Source organism: Schistocerca americana, chromosome 8 (assembly GCF_021461395.2).
Source record: "Schistocerca americana isolate TAMUIC-IGC-003095 chromosome 8, iqSchAmer2.1, whole genome shotgun sequence".
In the NCBI taxonomy this organism is placed as follows: Eukaryota; Metazoa; Arthropoda; class Insecta; order Orthoptera; family Acrididae; genus Schistocerca; species Schistocerca americana.
The window spans coordinates 432,020,390-432,044,845 of record NC_060126.1 but is presented as its reverse complement, the minus strand read 5'-3'; the positions used below and the strand labels follow the sequence as shown (position 1 = coordinate 432,044,845).

Here is a 24,456-nt window from a genome sequence, read left to right as displayed (position 1 = left end):
GTTCTAAATTTCTCTTACTTTGTGTGTGTATAACATTTCTCCTAAGTACTGTTTTCTTTAATGAACAAGTTTTGGTGTACAAGTACATGCACCTTGGTTTCAGGCTAGATCCTCCATTTACATTCGATGCTGAGGTGCTATTCCAGAACATGGAGAGCCTCACCAATTCTGATCTTGTGTAAGGGGGAAATTATGGTAGACTGGGGTGGCAGTGAGAATTTGGATCGACGAGGGAGGCATACCAGGGTAATGCGTGCAATTGTGGAACCGCTGTGCCAAGGTAGCTTAGTGGCTAACGCACCTGCGTAGTAAACAGGAGACCCGACTTCGATTCCCGGCTTTGTTACAAATTTTCTCCCGCCACTTCAGTCTATATACACAAAAGTTTTGAAACTTCCTGGCAGATTAAAACTGTGTGCTGGACCGAGGCTCGAACTCGGGACCTTTGCCTTTCGCGGGCAAGCGCTCTACCAACTGAGCTACCCAAGCACGACTCACGCCCCGTCCTCACAGCTTTACTTCTGCCAGTACCTCGTCTCCTACCTTCCAAACTTAACAGAAGCTCTCCTGCGAACCTTGCAGAACTAGCACTCCTAAAAGAAAGGATATTGCGGAGACATGGCTTAGCCACAGCCTGGGGGATGTTTCCAGAATGAGATTTTCACTCTGCAGCGGAGTGTGCGCTAATATGAAATTTCCTGGCAGATTAAAACTGTGTGCAGGACCGAGACTCGAACTCGGGACCTTTGCCTTTCGTAAGGAACACTCTTCTGAGTTTAAACACTTCCGCTGGCCACCAAACTGCCCAGACATGGACATTATTGAGCATATCTGGGATGCCTTGCAACGTGCTGTTCAGAAGAGATCTCGACCCCTCATACTCTTACAGATTTATGGATAGCCCTGCAGTATTCATGGCGTCGGTTCTCTCCAGCACTACAAGTACTTCAGATATTACTCGAGTCCATGCCACGTCGTGTTGCGGCATTTCTGCGTGCTCTCGGGGGGCCTATACGATATTAGACAGGTTCACCAATTTCTTTAGCTCTTCAGTATCTGTTGTTCTACAAAGAGAAACAATTCATTTATATTTATAGGTCCTGTTTCCTAAAGACATTTTCTTTCTTTTAATAGTGAGAAAGATATTAGTTCTACTTTACTCTGAGACCACTTACGAACAGTAATTCAGATTTACTGTCGACTGCAATATCGATCAGCCATAGATACGCCTCTTATTCTTGTCATTACTATTATTTTACAAACACTGAGCATCGCATCTTAATGGAAAAAAGGAAGCACTAATTTTTTGAATAAGAAGATATTTATTTTGTTCCTTTTAGACTCCAGAAATTTTGCATATAAATTATGAACGTAGTTTTCCTTTTCACAGTTCAAAAAACAGTCTTTCGCAACTGCATAATACTAATCACATATTTGCTGCTGTGAAGTGCGATATGAGGTGAGAGGAACTCCTGTTACCCCTTCACACCCCCTCCCCCTGTAAGTAGGCTGTTTATGTTTTCTCTATGTAAGTAGGCTGTTTATGTTTTCTTATTGGCAACGTTACGTAGCGCTCAATATGAAAATCACTGGCTGTGCTGTGTGCAGTCTGTGGCTAGTTTGCATTGTTGTCTGCCATTGTAGTGTTGGGCAGCGGCAGCTGGATGTGAACAGCGCGTAGCGTTGCGCAGTTGGAGGTGAGCCGCCAGCAGTGGTGGATGTGGGGAGAGAGATGGCGGAGATTTGTAATTTGTCACGAACTGCTATATTTATACATGATGATATCAAGGTAAATACATTGTTTGTTCTCTATTAATATCTTTCATTTGCTAACTATCCCTATCAGTAGTTAGTGCCTTCCATAGTTTGAATCTTTTATTTAGCTGGCAGTAGTGGCGCTCGCTGTATTGCAGTAGCTTGAGCAGCGAAGATTTTTGTGAGGTAAGTGATTTGTGAAAGGTATAGTTTAATGTTTGTCAGGGCCATTCTTTAGTAGGGAATTTTGAAAGTCAGATTGCGTTGCGCTAAAAATATTGTGTGTCAGTTTAAGCACAGTCGTGTATAATTGTTCAAAAGGGGACGTTCCACCCCTTCCACCGGTTGTTACGCCTTTGATGTCCTCCATGACATCTTATCGAGCATCTCATGAGTGACGCTTTGAGAGGTTTTCTCAACACTTCAGCGCAATTCTTCATTCGTCTTGTAGTGAGACTGAGTTACATGTGACTTGGTTACTCCTCGTACTGAGTTGTCTGGTGTGATAAGGCCTGGGTTTCATAGTGGTCATTTGAACCGGACAGGAGGTGCTACTAAAACACGCCCAATCCATGGCCTTCGAATTGTTCTGCAAGGTAGTCGCGCACCTGAATAGCAGGAGACTCGTTTGGCTGTAACCACACATGGTCCACGATTCTTTTGTCCCCGACCTGAGGTATTAACTACACTGCAACATTCCCAAATAAAAATTACCATTCGTGAATGCTTTAAAGAAACATCGTCTGAACAGGTATCCTAATGACATCCTGACCTTCATAACAGAACATGAGTCAGTTTCCTTTTCTAGTCTTGTGCATAATGGAGATTTTCCTTGAACGAGGAAACCGAGTTCCTTCCACTGAATTGCAATGTATCACACACTCATCAGAAAATAACAATCCTGAACGAGACACGACGTTTGAAACTCATAAAAAATAGCACAACAGGCTGCAATTCGCTGCTCCATGTTGTCATATAATTCATTTAAGAACTTCAGCCTAAATCATTTCATTTCTTGTACAAACTCATTGGGGGTGCAGGGACTTCTGGGATACTTTGCATAATATCTACAGAGGTGGTCAACTACCGTCGATTCGGAAACGTAAGATATACGCGCGAGACACTGCACTGTGTAGAATGGTGGTGATGTGCTCACACTCGCCGTTAGCCATCCTGCAATTTAGTGTGGAGAGAAGCTGCAGTGGGAACACCGCACCTAACAGGTCACTGGTGTGGCGAGAGGGTCCAGTCAAATGGAGATGGTTGCTCAAATGGATGGAGCTGCGCTCACAACAGCGTGGCGAACTCTGTCGACATCAACCTCATCACTGCCGTGTTCCGGTAATGCGGCGACTCCGCATTGTTCACAGTATGCTGTTCCCGCTCGTATGGCCGCAGGAAGGCAACCAGATGCCCATAGGCAAGAGTGGGTGGGGATGGGCAAAGGACTGACCTGCGAGGTGTCAGTTAACCGGACCAGAGTCTATGCTACAGTCCTTCGCCGGCCGAGCACACCCTCATAGGGTTCTACATCTACAACTACATCTACACGATTACTCTGCAATTCACATTTAAGTGCTTGGCAGAGGATTCATCGAACCACAATCATACTATCTCTCTACCATTACACTTCCGAACAGCGCGCGGGAAAAACGAACACCTAAACCTTTCTGTTCGAGCTCTGATTTCTCTTATTTTATTTTGATGATCATTCCTACCTATGTAGGTTGGGCTCAACAAAATATTTTCGCATTCGTAAGAGAAAGTTGGTGACTGAAATTTCGTAAATAGATCTCGCCGCGACGAAAAACGTCTTTGCTTTAATGACTTCCATCCCAACTCGCGTATCGTATCTGCCACACTCTCTCCCCTATTACGTGATAATACAAAACGAGTTGCCCTTTTTTTGCACCCTTTCGATGTCCTCCGTCAATCCCACCTGGTAAGGATCCCACACTGCGCAGCAGTATTCTAACACAGGACGAACGAGTGTAGTGTAAGCTGTCTCTTTAGTGGACTTGTTGCATCTTCTAAGTGTCCTGCCAATGAAACGCAACCTTTGGCTCGCCTTCCCCACAATATTACCTATGTGGTCTTTCCAGCTGAAGTTGTTCGTAATTTTAACACCCAGGTACTTAGTTGAATTGACAGCCTTGAGAATTGTACTATTTATCGAGTAAATCGAATTCCAACGGATTTCTTTTGGAACTCATGTGGATCACCTCACACTTTTCGTTATTTAGCGTCAACTACCACCTGCCACACCATACAGCAATCTTTTCTAAATAGCTTTGCAACTGATAATGGTCTTCGGATGATCTTACTAGACGGTAAATTACAGCATCATCTGCGAACAACCTAAGAGAACTGCTCAGATTTCACCTAGGTTATTTATATAGATCAGGAACAGCAGAGGTCCCAGGACGCTTCCCTGGGGAACACCTGATATCACTTCAGTTTTACTCGATGATTTGCCGTCTATTACTACGAACTGCGAGCTTCCTGACCGGAAATCACGAATCCAGTCGCACAACTGAGACGATACCCCATAGGCCCGCAGCTTGATTAGAAGTCGCTTGTGAGGAACGGTGTTAAAAGCTTTCCGAAAATCTAGAAATACGGAATCAACTTGAGATCCCCTGTCGGTAGCGGCCATTACTTCGTGCGAATAAAGAGCTAGCTGCGTTGCACAAGAACGATGTTTTCTGAAACCATGCTGATTACGTATCAATAGATCGTTCCCTTCGAGGTAATTCATAATGTTTGAATACAGTATATGCTCCAAAACCGAACTGCAAACCGACGTCAATGATACAGGTCTGTAGTTCGATGGATTACTCCTACTACCCTTCTTAAACACTGGTGCGACCTGTGCAATTTTCCAATCTGTAGGTACAGATCTATCGGTGAGCGAGCGGTTGTATATGATTGCTAAGTAGGGAGCTATTGTATCAGCGTAATCTGAAAGGAACCTAATCGGTATACAATCTGGACCTGAAGACTTGCCCGTATCAAGAATTTGAGCTGCTTCGCAACCCCTAAGATATCAACTTCTAAGAAACTCATTCTAGCAGCTGTTCGTGTTTCAAATTCTGGAATTGGCCAGGTGTTCAGCCCATGTGCAGAACTGTTTAACAGGGTCACACGAAGGACAGCCTGTAACACAGACAAAGATGCTCCGTCCCTATACTTGCTGCATCCGCCCGCGAACGAGCCGAGAGGTGCCTTGTAGGGCAGCGCTGAAACAGCCTAGTTTACACGATGGACATCAGATTAACACTGCAAACGTTACCACTCATTTCATTTAGGAAAATGTTTGCACTTGCCTGTGGAACTATAATTGTACCCAAAGCGGATCGATGGCCACACATGTCTTTCTTGAGGGTTCCAAAAATATGGAAATCGCGTGGGGAGAGATCGGGACGCCTTGGAGGGTGAGAAACGGCTTCCGAGGGACGTTTCTGCAGCACAGCCGAAGCATATGTTCAGGCCCACATGTTGCCAACCGCAACAGCAAAAATTCTTCTATGAAGTCATTGACCGTCATGTCGCACAGCGGGATACCTGTTTAAACAGTTAAGGCGATTTGATACAATAATCAGCTCACAACTTTTTTCCATCTGTCTCATTTTTATTTGATTGCTCTTTACAGTAAATGCAGAAGTACAATTCCAACGTTCCTGGACAGAGATAGGTTCAGATTCCAAATCTGGAACGATTATACACTCAGTGTGAGCACTATGTGTTACACGACAAACAACAAAATGGTAGCGTATTTCGTGACCTAAATTAATCAGCTAGTTTCCAGTAGATATAGAATTCACAGTTTCAAGAATTACATGTCACCGACCTTGAAGAGTAGCAGGTATTGATGGGACTGTAACACTACTTTTTATTTGCCACCCAAAGATAAAACTCGCAGAAGTGCCACCGACGATGAAATTGATGAAATGAAATGAAATGTCATGTGGCTAGGGCCTCCAGTCGGATAGACCGTTCGCCTGGTGCAGGTCTTTCAAGTTGACGCCACTTCCGCGACCTGCGCGTCGATGGGGATGAAACGACGATGATTAGGACAACACAACACCCACTCCCTGAGCGGAGAAAATCTCCGACCCAGCCGAGAATCGAACCCGGGACCTTAGGATTGACATTCCGTCACGCTGACCACTCAGCTACCGGGGCCGGACATGAAATTGATATTCTGCTATTCCTGCTCCAGTCCAATGTCCTGACTGGATTTTAGTAACGTTGGACCTGGTTAGAGAAGTTAGGTGGCTCGGCATCTTGTATGAAGGCGAATTTACACGAATCATCTTGAAATTTTCTAGTCCTGTCGCTCTTAGATCGTAATATTATGCTATGTTGATAATTTTTACGTATGGACCGTCTAACTACAACTGAATGAGACACAATTTTTGTGTCTGCCGTACGCGCTTCGTCTTTATTGTTTGCAAGGGATCTTCAGTGGCTCGGAATATGTTCATATTTTTACTATTACATTTACATTTTGGGACCATGTATGTATAGGCTATACGCAGTTCTGGCGGTTGGCTTTTATGTGGCGCAGTAATATTTTTAATTCTACTTACAGGTTCCGGGGATGATGTTCTACATATTGTGCTTTTGTTCCATTTTTGGCGCTGTTCTTCTTCTTATAATTTGGGTTTTTGTTTTCCAGACTTCACAACACTTGAGCCGGCCGGGGTGGCCGAGCGGTTCTAGGCGCTACAGTTTAACCGCGCGACTGATACGGTCGCAGGTTCGAATCCTGCCTCGGGCATGGATGTGTGTCATGTCCTTAGGTTGGTTAGGTTTAAGTAGTTCTGAGTTCTAGGGGATTGATGACCTCAGATGTTAAGTCCCATAGGGCTCAGAGCCATTTGAACCAAGCCATTTGCTCAGAGCCATTTGAACACTTGTTTCGATGCTATATTTTGGTCTGTGTTGCCGACTGTTGGATTTTATTGATAAAGACCAAATTTTATTGCCAACTTTCGAGCGTAATATTTTGGGATATCCTTGACCTGTTTGTGTGTGTGTGTGTGTGTGTGTGTGTGTGTGTGTGTGTGTGTGTGTGTGTAATATCGTAAGGCACGAAGAGAGACAGAGAGAAAGAAACAGAGAGAAACAAAGGGAGAAAGAGAGAGGAAGGTATGTGTTTGTTTTAATGTGGCTGCATATGCAAGAGGGGTGATTTTTTATCTTATCTTTTCTTTTATTCGGTGTAGTAAGTAGTCTGTATGGATGTGTGTTTGCTCATTTATCACGTGTTTGTTTTCAGCAATGCCATTCTGGATGTGAATCATAGACACAAATATACAAGGTGAGTCACTCAACGTTACCGCTGGATATATTTCGTAAACCACATCAAATACTGACGAACCGATTCCACAGACCGAACGTGAGGAGAGGGGCTAGTGTAATTGGTTAATACAAACCATAAAAAAATGCACGGAAGTATGTTTTTTAACACAAACCTACGTTTTTTTAAATGGAACCCCGTTAGTTTTGTTAGCACATCTGAACCTATAAACAAATACGTAATCAGTGCCGTTTGTTGCATTGTAAAATACTAATTACAACCGGAGATATTGTAACCTAAAGTTGACGCTTGAGTACCACTCCTCCGCCGTTCGATCGTGTGTATCGGAGACCACCGAATTGCGTAGGGATCCAAATGGAACGGTGATGGACCTTAGGCACAGAAGAGACTGGAACAGCACATTACGTCCACATGCTAACACCTTTTTATTGGTCTTTTTCACTGACGCACGTGTACATTACCATGAGGGGTGAGGTACACGTACACACGTGGTTTCCGTTTTCAATTACAGAGTGGAATAGAGTGTGTCCCGACATGTCAGGCCAATAGATGTTCAATGTGGTGGCCAGCATTTGCTGCACACAATTGCAATCTCTGGCGTAACGAATGTCGTACACGCCGCAGTACATCTGGTGTAATGTCGCCGCAGGCTGCCACAATACGTTGTTTCATATCCTCTGGGGTTGTAGGCACATCACGGTACACATTCTCCTTTAACGTACCCCACAGAAAGAAGTCCAGAGGTGCAAGATCAGGAGAACGGGCTGGCCAATTTATGCGTCCTCCACGTCCTATGAAACGCCCGTCGAACATCCTGTCAAGGGTCAGCCTAGTGTTAATTGCCGAATGTGCAGGTGCACCATCATGCTGATACCACAAACGTCGACGCGTTTCCAGTGGGACATTTTCGAGCAACGTTGGCAGATCATTCTGTAGAAACGCGATGTATGTTGCAGTGCTCTCCGATACACACGATCGAGCATCGGAGGAGTGGTATTCAAGCGTCAACTTTAGGTTACAATATCTCCGGATGTAATTAACATTTTACAATGCAACAAACGGCACTGATTACGTATTTGTTTATATGTTCTGATGTGCTAACAAAACTAACGGGGTTTCATTTAAAGAAACGTAGGTTTGTGTTAAAAAACATACTTCCGTGCATTTTTTTATGGTTTGTATTAACCAATTACACTAGCCCCTCTCCTCACGTTCGGTCTGTGGAATCGATTCGTCAGTATTTGGTGTGGTTTACGAAATATATCCAGCGGTAATGTTAGGTGACTCACCCTGTATATACAAATGCAAGAAAATTTCCACATGAGCATGCTGTCCGTGTGTAGAATGGGGAAGGCACGCGATTTATCTGAGTTCGACAAAGGACAGAATGCGAAGGCCCGGAGGTTCGGCACGAGCATTTCCGAAACTGCCCGACTTGTCGGGCATGCGAGGAGTGCCGTGGTGAGTGTCTTCAGCAAGTGACGAAAAGAAGGTGAAGCCGCGTCCAGCCGTCGTGAGGTTGGGCGGCCACCCCTCTTAGGCTGGGCAGAATGGTAACACACGACAGACGGCGAACTGTGGCGGAGCTAACATCAGGCTCTAATGCTGGCAAAGTGTGTCTGAGCACACGATGCGCCGAAGACTCATAAAGATGGGCGACCGCAGCCGACGACCCGTACATGTGTCAATGTTAACATCACAACATCGGCAACTACGACTGAAATGGGCACGTGACAATCGCCACTGGACGTTGGTGCAATGACAGAGCGTTGCGTGGTCTGATGAATCCAGATACCTTCTTCATCATGCCGACGGGAGGGAGCGAATTTTGCGTCTTGCAGGGGAACATCCCGTCGACACCTCTGCTGTGCAATGGAGGCAAGCTGGCAGCTGCTCCATTACGCTGTAGGGAACATCCACATGGGCATCCATGGGTCCAGTGGAGCTCCTGCAACGCTCCATGACGGCCAAGGAGAATCGTACACTGGCTGCGGACCACGTACACCCCTTCATGGTTAAATGGCTCTGAGCACTACGCGACTTAACTTCTGAGGTCATCAGTCGCCTAGAACGTAGAACTAATTAAACCTATCTAACCTAAGGACATCACACACATCCATGCCCGAGGCAGGATTCGAACCTGCGACCGTAGCAGTCGTGCGGTTCCAGACTGTGGCGCCTAGAACCGCTCGGGCACCCCGGCCGGCGTTTGGGAATTGTCAACGACGACTTAAAGCTACGGCAAGGCAGATGTTTATAGGATTGTATGTGAGGGCGGTATATCATACATCGAGCAGACGATGCGCACTGTTCAGGAGCGCATCGTAAAAGACTAATGAGATACTCACGTCCTCCAAGCTAGAAAAAATCGCCATATTTCCAAAGGTCATTCGATGAAATGCAATGAAACAAAAATAGTGAGCCATACGATAAATGTATAGAGCCCTGTCATCAATGCATCATTGAAAATACGACTGGTGTTTTCCAGTTAGTTACTGCATGGAATACTGTTATAGAAAATCTTATTGTTCTGCGTAGCCAGCATCATTTTGCGATGTTACGGTGTGAAGACTACTGATCTCATATCGATGAGGCGAGCTTTCCCCACGGAGGGAGCGTGGCGCAGTGACGGCAGGATGCACCGCGCGAGTGCCGAACGGGTCCTGTGTAGCGGAGCTGTGTGTATTTTCGCCAGTACACATACTGCGTGTGTGTCTCTAACCTATTTACGGTCAGAATTACGTTAACTTATTTGAAACGGGTGAAGTTTTCTCCACTGGGAGACAGTTTCAAAGTTATCACGTCGTATCTATAAAACTAGTGACCTAGTCAAATTCACTACTGGCCATTATGATTGCTACACCAAGAGTAAATGTATATGATAAGCGGATATTTATTGGACAAATATATTATACTAGAACTGACATGCGATTACATTTTCACGAAATTTGGGTGCATAGATCCTGAGAAATCAGTACCCAGAACGACCACCTCTGGCCGTCATAACGGCCGTGATACGCCAGGCATTGAGTCAAACAGAGCTTGGATGGCGTGTACAGGTACAGCTGCCAATGCAGCTTCAACATGATACCACAGTTCATCAAGAGTAGTGACTGGCGTATTGTGAAGAACCAGTTGCTCGGCCACCTTTATCCTGCTGAAATGTAGGGATCGAATGAAGGGTAGAGCCACGGGTCGTAACACATCTGAAATGTAGCGTCCACTGTTCAAAGTGCCGTAAAATGCGAACAAGAGGTGATCGAGACGAGTAACCCATGGCACCACATACTATCACGCCGGGTGATACGCCAGTATGGCAAGGACGAATACACGCTTCCAATGTGCGTCCATCGCGATGTCCCCAAACACGGATGCGACCATCATGATGCTGTAAACAGAAACTGGATTCATCCGAAAAAATGACGTTTTGCCATTCGTGCACCCAGGTTCGTCGCTGAGTACACCATCGCAGGCGCTCCTGTCTGTGATGCACCGTCAAGGGTAACCGCAGTCATGGTCTCCGAGCTGATAGTCCATGCTGCTGCAAACGTCGTCGAACTGTTCATGCAGATGGTTGTTCTGTTTCACACGTCCCCATCTGTTGACTCAGGGATTGAGACTTGGCTGCACGATCCGTTACAGCCATGCGGATAAGATGCCTGTCATCTCGACTGTTAGTGACACGAGGCCTTTGGGATCCAGCACAGCGTTCCGTATTACCCCCCTTAACCCACCGATTCCATATTCTGCTAACAGTCATTGGCTCTCGACCAACGCGAGCAGCAATGTCGCGATACGATAAACCGCAATCGCGATAGGCAACAATCCGACCTTTATCAAAGTCGGAAACGTGATGGTACGCATTTCTCCTCCTTACAAGAAGCATCACAACAACGTTTCACCAGGCAACGGCGGTCAGCTGCTGTTTGTGTATGAGAAATCGGTTGGAAACTTGTTCATGTCAGCACGTTGTAGGTGTCGCCACCGACGCCAACCTTGTGTGAATGTTCTGAAAAGCTAATCATTCGCATATCACATCTTCTTCCTGTCGGTTAAATTTCGCGCCTGTAGCACGTCCTCTTCGGGGTGTAGCAATTTTAATGGCCAGTAATGTACATTTTTTTCCGTTCATTACTAAAATACTTCGATCCGCAACGGATGTTCCCGAAGTTACAGGTCACATTGCGTTTTATTGATGGAAGTTTCGGTAAGATGTATTCTTTGGCAATATTTAACTCGTTATCATTATGCGGTTTCAGGGTCTCTATGTCCTGACCATATGTCCCCTATAAAGATCATGCAAAATGTCTGAAAGTCACGAGTGGCATAGATCTCTACACTGTCTGCCGTATACCCCTCTTTCGACTAATTTCATCGCACATAGTAAGGTACGCAATACATAACGTTGCACGGATCGTTTACTGCGACGAAAAATGGTTCAAATATCTCTGAGCACTATGGGGCTTAACATCTGAGGTCATCAGTCCCCTAGAACTTCGAGCTAGTTAAACCTAACTAACCTAAGGACATCACACACATCCATGCCCGAGGCAGGATTCGAACCTGCGACCCCAGCGGTCGCGCGGTTCCAGACTAAAGCGCCTAGAACCGCTCGGCCACACCGGTCGGCATTACTGCAACGGATCTCTAACGTCTGGTAGGTACAAAGCGAGCGCAGCCGTCGTTGCTGTATTGCTAGCAGGAGCAGTCCCGCTCGCTAAACAGTGCGATTAAAATGACTTGGTAGTTAGTTGAACCATTTGAACTTGATAGTTGACACTTCGCTTGTTGGAGCTCGTTTCCTCCAACCAGAGGAATGAACGTCACGCCAGAACCATTTACTGTTGCTGAAGTTCCACAGCAGTTGCTCAGTTTTCTTCCAATTTCTCGCCCAGCCTTCTTTCTTGATGTGCTTGGATCACGAAACATGGGTCTGGCACTTTTATTTCGTATTTCATCACACATGGTAACCACACCAAACAACACACACACACACAAAACGGTGCTAAGGGGAAGAACACATGTTTCATACACAGTGTATTTATACTCTATGGTTTCATACGCAGCTGTAACTAGACACTACTGGATACTTCCGCACGAGACGGGATTCAGCGTGACATATACAGTTATCATAATCACTGCGTCCGGCTTACATTAGATAAACTTCGCACCATATTGAGTGAAGCCGAATCTTCCAAGCGCGCAATTCGTCGTTGTGACTGCATAACTAGTCATAAATATAACTATTTAACCGAGTGTTTTAGTATAATGCAATGGTTAGCGTATTAATCCGACCTTGTAGAAAGCTGTAGATTCGAATCTAGTCAAATGCAATGAATTTTTTTCTTTTCAAATCAAATAAAAGAAATACTATTTATATTTAGTTAATGGGTTTAAATTTAATTTTTTCATTTTTCATTCTTTGCCGGATGATTTTCAAAATTGTAATGACTTTTTTTACTTGCTCTTTCTTTTCTTCCTATCATTCTTTTTGTGTTAGTAATCCGCCTATGTCGCCTATAATCTGCTACCAAATGCCAACGACAGCGAGAAATTACAGTTTGCTTCTAGCGCTGAAACCGATTTTTTGCTGTCTTGAGTTTGCTCGTAGTGGTTAGCTTTAATCGCCGTGAACAAACAGATCGTGGTTTCAGTTCTATCGCAATCTGTTGACCACCGCCGTCTCTGATACATTACACATCACGCGGCTGTGCTTAGGTTAGGACTTGGGTCTACATTAACGGCTAGAAACCGGACCGTCTGCCGCACTTCAGTCACTTGAAATCAGCTGCGGACAGAGCATCTCGCGTTTCCGGCATACCTCGCGGCGTACAATTCCAGCACTTCTTCTCGTTACACATTAACATCATTTGTGGAGTGTGTCGCCTATAACAGAGCGGTGGCCGGCAGTCGATGTGGCAACACTGTAGCGGCAAGAGGCAAACGCCAACTGTCAAGTAATTTTAATCGGATGATAATTCGAATCGAAATATAGCACCCACAGAAAGCTGAACTGGTGTAAATGCTCCTTCAGGAAATCTCGAATGAAGGCCTACCCAAACGGTTGGGGTTTCCTCTAAACTTTTGATTCAGTTGTTGTTGTGGTGGTCTTCTGTCCTGAGACTGGTTTGATGCAGCACTCCATGCTACTCTATCCTGTGCAAGCTTCTTCATCTCCCAGTACCTATATCCTTCTGAATCTGCTTAGTGTATTCATCTCTTGGTCTCCCTCTACGATTTTTACCCTCCACGCTGCCCTCCAATACTAAATTAGTGATCCCTTGATGCCTCAGAACATGTCCTAACAACCGATCCCTTCTTCTAGTCAAGTTGTGCCACAAACTCCTCTTCTCCCCAATTCTATTCAATACCTCCTCATTAGTTATGTGATCTACCCATCTAATCTTCAGCATTCTTCTGTAGCACCACATTTCGAAAGCTTCTATTCTCTTCTTGTCCAAATTATTTATTGTCCATGTTTCACTTCCATCATGACTACACTCCATACCAATACTTTCAGAAACGACTTCCTGACACTTAAATCTATACTCGATGTTAACAAATTTCTCTTCTTCAGAAACGCTTTCCTTGCCATTGCCAGTCTACATTTTATATCCTCTCTACTTCGACCATCATTAGTTATTTTGCTCCCCAAATACCCAAACTCCTTTACTACTTTAAGTGTTTCATTTCCTAATCTAATTCCCTCAGAACCACCCGACTTAATTCGACTACATTCCATTATCCTCGTTTTGCCTTTGTTTATGTTCATCTTATATCCTCCTTTAAAGACACTGTCCATCCATTCAACTGCTCTTCCAATTCCTCTACTGTCTCCGACAGAATCACAATGTCATCGGCGAACCTCAAAGTTTTTATTGATTCAGTTAAGTTCCTGATATCTTTTTTTTTCACGTCAAAGCCCAGGAATGACACCTCAGTTACTGAAGTGTGCGAATTTCCCGGAAGCAGAAAAAGAGGCTTACTCCAACTTGAACAAACAGCGGCGCTGCCCACGGGTGTAAACTCGCAGCGTCATGGCCATACAAGAACAACTCCACAGCCGTCGGCTGCCTTGTCCGCTTCGGCACCCAAACACGGCTAATGAATGGGAGCCGAGCCACGTGCGGCCAGCCACGCCACGGGGCAGCTACCTCTGGAGGGCCAGGTTTTCCCACCGACACACCTGCCGTCGCCTCGGCAGGTCGCTGTCTCCGTACCGGCAAGGGCGTCTGGGAAAAACCACTGTAATCTGTGTGGCACTGTAAATCGTAAATTTAAACTGTTATTTGTCCTACCGCCGGTGAATAATAAGTAATAACCACCATCAAGTCAGCACGAGAATGGAATAGGCAAATTCGTGACTATAAGAATAATAACATCATGTGGCTCAATGACCGGCAATTGGACGCCACTTCGGCAATTTGTGTGTCCCTGTCTATCGTAATTATCCAGCCGGGAGAAGGGAACCTACAGCTAAATGTGGAAAGCGGACAACGTGTTGTTTCTAGCGAATCTCCATATCTTTGACTGGTAAGGGCTAGCTTAAGGGCAGACTGAGAACATGATCCGATTGGCATTGGCGTCCGCCATATTTCGGTTTCCAGGCGTGCGCTTCACCGTATTCCATTTCACTCTTGCTTACGGGGCCGATAATTGATATTCCGACACCAAGTCTGCCTGTAAATTACGTAAAGGTCCATATCATATACACTGAAGCACCAAAGAAACTCGTACAGGCATGAGTATTCAAATACATAGATTTGTAAACAGGCAGAATACGGCGCTGCTGTCGATAACGCCTATATAAGACAACAATTTCAAAAATGGTTCAAAAGGCTCTGAGTACTGTGGGACGTAACTTCTGAGGTCATCAGTCCCCTAGAACTTAGAAGTACTTAAACCTAACTAACCTAAGGACATCACACACATCCATGCCCGAGGCAAGATTCGAACCTGCGACGTAGCAGTCGCGTGGTTCCAGACTGGAGCGCCTAGAACCGCTCGGCCACTCTTGCCAGCCAGACAAGTGTCTGGAACAATTGTTAGATCTGTTACTGCTGCTACAATGGCAGGTTACCAAGATTTGAGTGAGTCTGAATGTGGTGTTAACCGGCCTCTGTGGCCGAGCGGTTCTAGGCGCTTCAGTCCGGAACCGTGCTGCTGCTACGGTCGCAGGTTCGAATTCTGCCTCGGGCATGAATGTGTGTGATGTCCTTAGGTTAGTTAGGTTTAAGTAGTTCAAAGTCTAGGGGACTGATGACCTCACATGTTAAGTCCCATAGTGCTTAGAGCCATTTGAACCATTTTTTTGAACGTGGTGTTATAGTTGGCTCACGAGCAATTGGACACAGCATCTCAGAGGTAGCGATGATATTGGGATTTTCCCGTACCACCATTTCACGAGTGTACCGTGAATATCAGGAATCCGGTAAAACATCAAATTCCGGACATCGCTGGGCCAGAAAAAAATCCTGCAAGAACGAGACCAACGAGGATTGAGGAGAATCGTTCTACGTCACAGAAGTGCAACCCTTCCGCAAATTGCTGCGGATTTCAATGCTGGCGCATCAGCAAGTGTCAGCGTGTGAACCATTCAACAAAACATCATCGATATGGGCTTTCGGAACCGAAGGCACACACGCGTACCCTTGACGACTGAACGACACAAAGCTTTACGTCTCGCCTGGGCCCATCAACACCGACATTGGACTGTTGATGACTGAAAACGTGCAGCCTGTCGGACGAGTCTCGTTTCAAATTGTACCGAGCGGGAGGACGTGTACGGGTATGGAGACAACCTCATGGATCCATAGACCCTGCATGTCAGCAGAGGACTGTTCAAGCTGGTGGAGGCTCTGTAATGGTGTGGGGTGTGTTTGCAGTTGGAGCGATATGGGACGCCGGATACGTCTAGATATGACTCTGACACGCAACACGTACGTAAGCATCCTGTCTGATCACCTGCATGCATTCATGTCCATTGTGCATTCCGACGGACTTGGGCAATTCCAGGAGGACAATACGACAACCCACACGTCCACACGGACACCGTGGCTCCAGGAACACTCTTCTGAGTTTAAACACTTCCGCTGGCTACCAGTCTCCTCAGAAATGAACATTATTGAGCATATCTGGGATGCCTTGCAACATGCTGTTCAGAAGAGATCTCCGTCCTCTCGTCCTCTTAAGGAGTAATGAACAGCCCTGCAGGATTCAGGTGCCAGTTCCCTCGAGCACTACTTCAGACATTAATTAACTTGATGCGAAGTCATGTTGCGACACTTCTGAGTACTCGCGGGGACCTTACACGATATTAGGCACGTGTATCAGTTTCCTTGGCTCTTCAGTGTAGATTAGGAACAGCAGAGAGCCTATAACAATTCCTTGGAGAACACCAGGTATCACATCTGTTTTACTCGATGAGTTTCCGTGAGATATTACGAACTGTGACCTTCCCGGCAAGAAATGACGAATCCACTTGCACAAATGTGACGATACTCCATAGGCGTGCAGTTTGGTTTGAAGTCGCTGGTGAAGAACGGTGTAAAAAGCGTTCCGAAAATATGGACCAGTTTGAGATCCGTTATCGATAGCACTCATTACTTGAGTTAATTAAGTCATTTAAGCTGCTTCGGTACAGTGGGATATGTACTTGTAATCTACTCGTGTTGTTTTGAGAGCTGTTCTTGATTCGAATCCTAGAATATTTACTTTTCGTCTTATTTTGATGGAGGAATTTCGGAAAATCGTGTTTAGTAACTTCGCCTTAGTGGCACTGTCTTCGGTAACGTCACGACCGCCATCGCGCAGTGAAGCCACCGCCTGTGTTCTGCCACTGGTGTACTTCACGTACGACCAGAACCTCCTTGGACTTTCTGCCAGATTTCGAGGCAGAATTTCGTTGTAGAATCCGTCAAAAGTATTTCACATTAAATTCTGCGCTAAATTTCGAGCTTCTTTTAAATTTGGCATTTGTTTTTCTTTGCTTTTGCGACAGTGTTCTCACTTGTTTTGCGTACCAAGGGTGTCGGTTCCGTCTATTATTGATATATGTGGTATGTGTCTCTCAGTTTCCATTATTTCCTTGAATTTAAGGCACATCTGGTCAACACTTACGTAGTTAGTTTGGAAGGAGTGGAGACGGTTTCTTAGGAAGGGCTCAAGAGAATTTTTTTCTGCATTTTTAGACAGATATATTTTGCATTTAGTTTTGGTGGGTTTGGATGATACGATATTCAGTCTCCCAGCAGCGACCTGGTAATTCCTGTACCAGTCATGATGCTTCCTATGTGCTCTAGATTATTCGTTGCTAAAAGTTAAGTACGTTTTCGCAAACAGTTACCTACAATTCGAGGAGGATCCTGAATTAACGAGTCGAAATTATTTTCGGAGAAAGCAATTAGTGCGATTCTGGGCTATGTTTTATACGTACCAGTGACTTTAAACATGTATTTTCGCGAAAGTATCAAGTGTTGACTGAAGTCAATAGCAACTATAATTATACTATATACTATAGATCTCAAACGATACTCATGTTTGCTTTTAACTGTTCAGAAACTGTATTCTCTGACGATATCGCAGGGCATCTTTCTTCGTAGCTATATCGTGTTCATCCGCCGATAACAACGCAGCAAATTTCAATTAGAATGTCCTCGCCTGTACGGAAAATATGTAATGTTTTTACAAGCACAGGTTGTAGTCGAGGAACGCCCGCGTGTGGGTGTTTGGGTCGTGCACGCACAGCCGTAGTTCTCCTACGCCAGTGAAGTGGTGTTGTCCTCGCTGCCGCAGCGTGTGACTCGCAGTTGTTTACTTCACAATAGTACTCGCGCTTGTTGTGATCAACGATAGAACCAGCGCTTTTTTCCCAAAAAAAAGTTTGAGGGTACTCCGACATTGGATATAATGCAGCGAAAATTACTTATAAATGACGCATGGGATACCACACGTCTGCTTTTAGCCATGACATAATCAGCATGACGAATTGAAAAAAAAACCTGGTATCGGACTCTTCAGTTGACTTTCAGATCAAAGGAAGCAGGCGATACCGAGAAACAGTTAATATCATCTCAAATGAAACATGCGATTCCCACCAACCCCTGAACAACAAAAGAAAATGGTATCGTACACTTCAATTGACCTATAATACACCTCAAATGAAACGTGAGTCCAATCAACCCTCCGACATGCAAAACATTCCGAGGAAATATTACTAAAACACATTTTAACCTATAAAACACCACTAAAAGGCACAATACAACAAAAACCATTCACACCTATCATCAACAACAATAGAAACTACATTACAAAAATCTTTTGTAACCTTGTTTGGCTCCCGAAATGGCATAGATGATGGGTGGTATCCCGTGCTTCATCTGACCCAATTTTTAATACAGCTGAAAATTTATTTAACTATAAAACTACAGTGTAACTTACATTAATAGCATGCCAATGACATCGCTTCTCCCAGCAAAAACTGCACTGGTATCGTTCGTATTGCAATTACCAACACGAAAAAAATGAAATAAGAAACTGACATCCGCGAAATAAATCTTTGGCACTCTTCCAAGTTCTCAACATCGTAAAAAAAATTACTTTGTTGACGAAAAAGTTTAGCGGTACGCATCCCCCAGCGTTCCCCCAGAAAAACAGCACTGGATAGAACGGCCAACTCCTACTGTAAAACCACGTTGAAATTCATTTTTCCGAATGAATATGCTTGACCAAAAGCAAACCCTGTCGAACAATTCCTATGTGACGATGTGATGATCCCTCGTGAAGACATGATCGGAGTACACCTGACCATCGTTAGTAGCATAGTTTATGTCAAACCGACAACGACACGCTGCCGACCAGATCTTAGCACAGACAAAAGATGGCCTCAAATTCCAGCATTCAGATGGCTACATCGGCACAGTAATCGTTCAATATGCCGGCCTGGGATTATGCACGATCTGTATCTTCGAACTTCGGTTCGAAATGCCGGTAGAAGTTATGATGGCGGCACTGCGCCTTTAGGGAACAGCACTCGGACATGTAGCAGAGAATTAGGCACACTTCATTACATACTCAGTTGTGAACAGAATGTGGCAAGTCTGTATTGGTCTAAAGAAACATGTCCCGTCCTACCTCTTCATTAGCACACCATAGTCGTATACGATGGGCAGCCAATGACCTGTTCTGGATGTGGTAAAGAAGGACATGTGCAGAAGGAATGTCTCCAACACAGAATTACGCAGCTACGGACCGACGACACTTCTCCCCTTCCAGATATGAAATCTCTTCCACACATCTACGTGCAGGCACTGAGGCCCAATGCCCTCCAGTTACTTTTACATTCATGGAAGCTCGAAATTTAGTGCGGACGTCAATGCGAGATGCTTTTAATAGTTTCCACAATGAAACATTGTCTCAAAATATAGTAGAAAACCCAAAGAGATTCTGGTCGTATGGAAATAACACCAGTGGCAAAAAAAAAAAAAGCAGTCAACACCGTCACTGCGCGATAGCGATGGAAATGTTACCGATGATGCTGCCACTAAAGCGGAGTTACTAAACGCAGGTTTCCGTAATTCCTTCACGAAAGAAGATGAAGTAAATATTGCAGAATTCGAAACCAGAACAGCTGTTAGCATGAATGACATAAAAGTAGATATCTTAGGTGTTGCGAAACAACTCAAATCACTTAGGAAAGGCACGTCTTCCGGTCCAGATGGTATACCAATCTACTTCCTTTCAGAGTATGCAGACACAATAGCACCTTTCTTAGCAATCATATAAAACCGCTCACTTGACGAAAGGTCTGTTCCTAAAGACTGGAAAGTAGCACAGGTCACACCAATATCCAAGAAAGGAAATAGGAGTAACCCATTGAATTACAGACCCATATCACTGACATCAATTTGCAGTAGGATTTTGGAGCATATACCGTACTCGAACATTATGAATCTCCTAGAAGAAAATGACTTATTGATATATAACCAACAAGGATTCAGAAAATATCGTTCTTGTGCAACACAGCTAGCTCTTTATTCCCATGAAGTAATGAGTGCCGTCGACAAGCGATCTCAGATCGATTCCATATTCTTATATTTCCAGAAGGCTTTTGATGCCGTTCCTCAGAAGCGACTATTGATCAAATTGCGTGCATATGGAGTATCGTCTGAGTTGTGTGACTGGATTCGTGATTTCCTCTCAGAGAGGTCACAGTTTATAGTAATAGACGGTAAATCATCGAGTAGAACAGAAGTGATATCTGGCGTTCCGCAAGGTTGTGTCATAGGCCCTCTGCTGTTCCTGATTTACATAAATGATCTAGCTGATAATCTGAACAGCCCCTTTAGATTGTTTGCAGATGATGCTGTAATTTACTGTCTAGTAAAATCAGCAGACGATCAATTCCAATTGCAAAATGATCTAGAGAGAATTTCTGTATGGTGCAAAAAGTGGCAATTTTCACTAAAGAAAGAAAAGTACGAGGACATCCACATGGGTACTAAAAGAAATCCGATAAATTTTGGGTATACGATTGAAAGGGTACAGTACCGCCTGACATTGAAAATAGGTACAACATACTTCATTATTTTTGTCAGAACAACACATTTTTTTGTAAAATAACTCAATTTCAATTAATACAGCGAAGCCGGATACCAGTGTGGGAAAGAATGACAATTTATTTATTTAATTGATCACATGTGCACTCCCACAAAATAAATCCCTACATCCCGTTTGGTGAGATCTGTGAAATGAATGAATGTATGGTCGTCTGCTAACCGCAGATAGTGAATGTGAATATATGATCATCTTTGAGACGATCCTTTGGCCACCTTTGGTGGGACCAGAGATGAAATTTACCTGAGCTTTGAGCGCCTGAAATGTGGCTGACCAATAATACGGTAGCAAGGTGCTCCCCCACTTCGGCAGAGGTGCGAGAGAACCTGAAGAACGGTCATGTTTCAGCACTCTGCCACTGGATCTTGTGCTGTTAAGACCTGTCTTAGGTGTGCTCTGTAAAGACAAAAGAGTGGAGACATGGTATGCATGTGGAATACTTAAGAGTAGTTTGAAATAATGATTTCTCTATTTCAGGAACTTTTGTGGGGAGAATTAAATGTCAGGCAGGTAACATTAATGGGATCGTAGTAATCTTCGGAAGTGACCAACGGTCACAATGAAACCACGTGTAGCAATAAGTTGAAATACTTCCATGTGCTTGAGTTAAGCTGAATTACTAGCGTGTGTACTATAAGTTGAAATATTTAAGAAATGGCGTGTGCAGGACTTGAAATTAGAGACGAGTACTTCCACGTGGTGAGTACTGTGTGAGTCTCAATCTGTGTATGAGACAAGGATAAAGAGAAGCACTCGTCCATGGTATCAGTTAAGGACTCGCGTGTGTGATGAATATGTTCTTAATATTACTTTGCGTGATATGTTTCCGTGTGATGCTTGATTCATACTCTGAGAGAGAAGCAAGGTGAGTCAGCCGTCTATCCAGCAACGCCACTTGGCTTGCATTGCACAGGAAGACGTGCATATATCTCTAGAGTTCATAGTAGGAAAGTAGAATTACGAAGTGGGGCAGTGTCGTGTGAAACTGGGATAAATATTAATTGAAGTGGGAAAGCTGAAAGTGATAATGTTGAGACTATTCCCTGTGTTGTATTTCATGTTGTAATGTGGTGTATGTCATGTAATTTAAGTATGTGTGGTTTGCATGGGAGAGTAGCAAGGTAGTTTCAGAGGTAGTGGGTTATGCGTGTTCCTTTTGTACCGCTCGATCTGGAGGAAAGTTTCGTGATGATGGTTGTGAGAGTCGAAGTGTGAGATATAGAAAAAGATCCACCATCCTATCCAGAAAGTGCACTGTAGCGTTAAAGAATTACGAGACCATAAGATAGAGAATCACCAATGTAAAGCCATGCCCACTGGGCGGAATTTCTCATGTGTTATTGTTGTAGGTTATAGAATTTGTGTGCTTAGGTTATAGAATTTATCGGAATAAATTAGATAGTGAAAAGAAAAAGATTAGTGGCCTTTTCCTTCGAATTGTATGTTATCATGATATCCAGAATTTATAATGTGTGCGCCACTCATATTCAGTGCGATGGCCACATGTTGATAAAAGCCGTTAAATAAAAAAAGAAAATGTGGTATTGCCAGTGCGTAGTGAACAGTCAGAGTTCTGTAAATTACTGATAGTCAGAAGTGCGTTTCCGTGGCGTATTATCCATACAGGAGGATAATTTGTAACTTAATTGTGAGTACGAGAGTTCATGTTACTCGATAAATAAGAATGAATCCACTCGCTTGGCAGACCACTCATCTTGCAGGCCTGACTGCTTGATGCCACTGTATGAGCAAGGCATGTGGGTGCCTCTCACGATAAATCGCACAAATCTAAAGGCTGTCAATTCGACTAAATACCTAGGAATTACAATTACGAGCATCTTACATTGGAAAGACCACATAGATAATATTGAAGAGAAGGCGAAACAAAGGCTGCGCTTTGTTGGTAGAACACTTAGAAGATGCGACAAACCCACTAAAAGAGACAGCCTACCTTACACTTGTCCGTCCTCTGCTGCAATACTGCTGCGCGGTGTATTCCGCATGCTCTTACTTTGTTTACCAGGCGACAGTGCGGAACTGTATCGATCGCCATCTGGAAGTCAAGGAAAGTGGCATCTACCTGGGAGCCTGTATCTAATATTTTCTGGGTTTCATGAACAAATAAAGTGAATTGGGTAAAATTCCCACATCAGCTCTATTAACACGCAAATTTCCTCCATTGTCCATATGCTAGTCACATTATTCTGTATGTAATATACATAAAAAACTTCAATATCCATGTACATGTTTTAAGACAAAAAGGAAATTACCATGTCCAATCAACAAGGACACAGGGTTATAAAGTTCCATTACAAACAGTTCGATACAAATTTGCAATAGTTCTTCACATAAGATAAACATTATTTCATCATTCCCACATTTTAGTAAAACCTCAATGTCATTCTTACTTGATCACTGTTCCTACCTAGTAGCAGGCTATAAATTATGAAACTTAAAAGAAAAAAGAGCAAAATATCATGTAGCGCAAGCTGTCCTGTAGAATTAAGCCAATCGAAGAAACTCATTCCGCAAAAAAGATGAAGTTATATATACATAACATCTAATATTATAGTATATACTTATATGAAACTAATAATAAAACATCAGAACCTAATCAAAACGCAAATGTTAGGAAAAAAAATTAGATCTGGCGAGACGCGAACCACTGCCATATCACGCACCTCATAGTGAATCGTTGACGCTACTGACTACGCTATTTTTCAGTTTTTACTCCTTTTTTAACATTTTTTCTTTTTCAATTTTTTTAAATTGTCAAATTAATGTTAGACCTCTTCCACTTCAGGCGTTAGCCCCTATCACCCATACTATCGCCAAAAACCTTTCTAACCTAAAAACAAAAGCAAAGATAGTGCCACCGCCACTTTCACCATAAAGCTAACTATGACGGTCGTGCGCCACCACTTCAGGCTCCGCCCATGAACAAAACTTAAGTTTGCCTCTGAACATTTTATTAAAAAAAGGAAGGATAAAGGAAGGGGTGTCATACTTATTATATTTTATTTTGTGTTCAATTGGTTCTTATGTTTTTATTTGCAATTCTTTTTTGTTCTTTTTTTTTCCTTTTATTCCTAGTGCGTGCTCACAGCAGCTACACGGTGGGATGTCCTGGTCGTCTTCTCGTTCAGCGAGGGTGAAACACCCTATAATTACCATTGATGTCTCTCATCAGTCCATCATGTGCGATATCTCAGTCTCTTCTCACACGCAGTACCCCCAACGGTCCGGAGGGCGCGTAAACAACGACCCCAAGTAATTCGCAAAGAACGTACCATACGATGCTTTGCGCCGTAAAATCTTATAGTTACTCGTTAAAACCTGCCATTAATCTAACAACCCTGCAACGCTCTCATTAAAAGAAGTATGATTCTTAACCCATACCGTGACGTTATGACGAGTAGCAGGGAGGTAAGTCGACACCCCCGGGATAACAAGGCCGCCCAGCAGTGTTAGTGACGTCACACTAAGCGGCCCATAGCCGACGCAGCAGTCCACGGACACCTCCGTACAGACGTGCCTGATGCTAACGATCTTCTGTCCGTCATACAGAAAGGAGCGAACTATAATTCGAACCAAAGACCAAATTATATATATTCTTGTAAACAGCATAAAGGTTCATAACGAAATACCGATTACATATACGGGCAGGAATAGGTTCTAGAACTCCTCTGAAAAGTGTTTATCTTCAGTACCAGAATGAACATCAAATTGTCAGGTTTTCTAAATAGAAAAGCACTTTGTTA

General features: G+C 43.9%; 1 non-coding gene across 1 annotated transcript; it reads right to left on the bottom strand.

Moving 5' to 3' along the window:
* Nucleotides 1-415: 415 nt before the first annotated feature.
* On the bottom strand, nt 416-490 carry Trnas-cga. Its single transcript has one exon. It is a non-coding gene; the product is annotated as a tRNA-Ser (tRNA).
* Nucleotides 491-24,456: the final 23,966 nt, after the last annotated feature.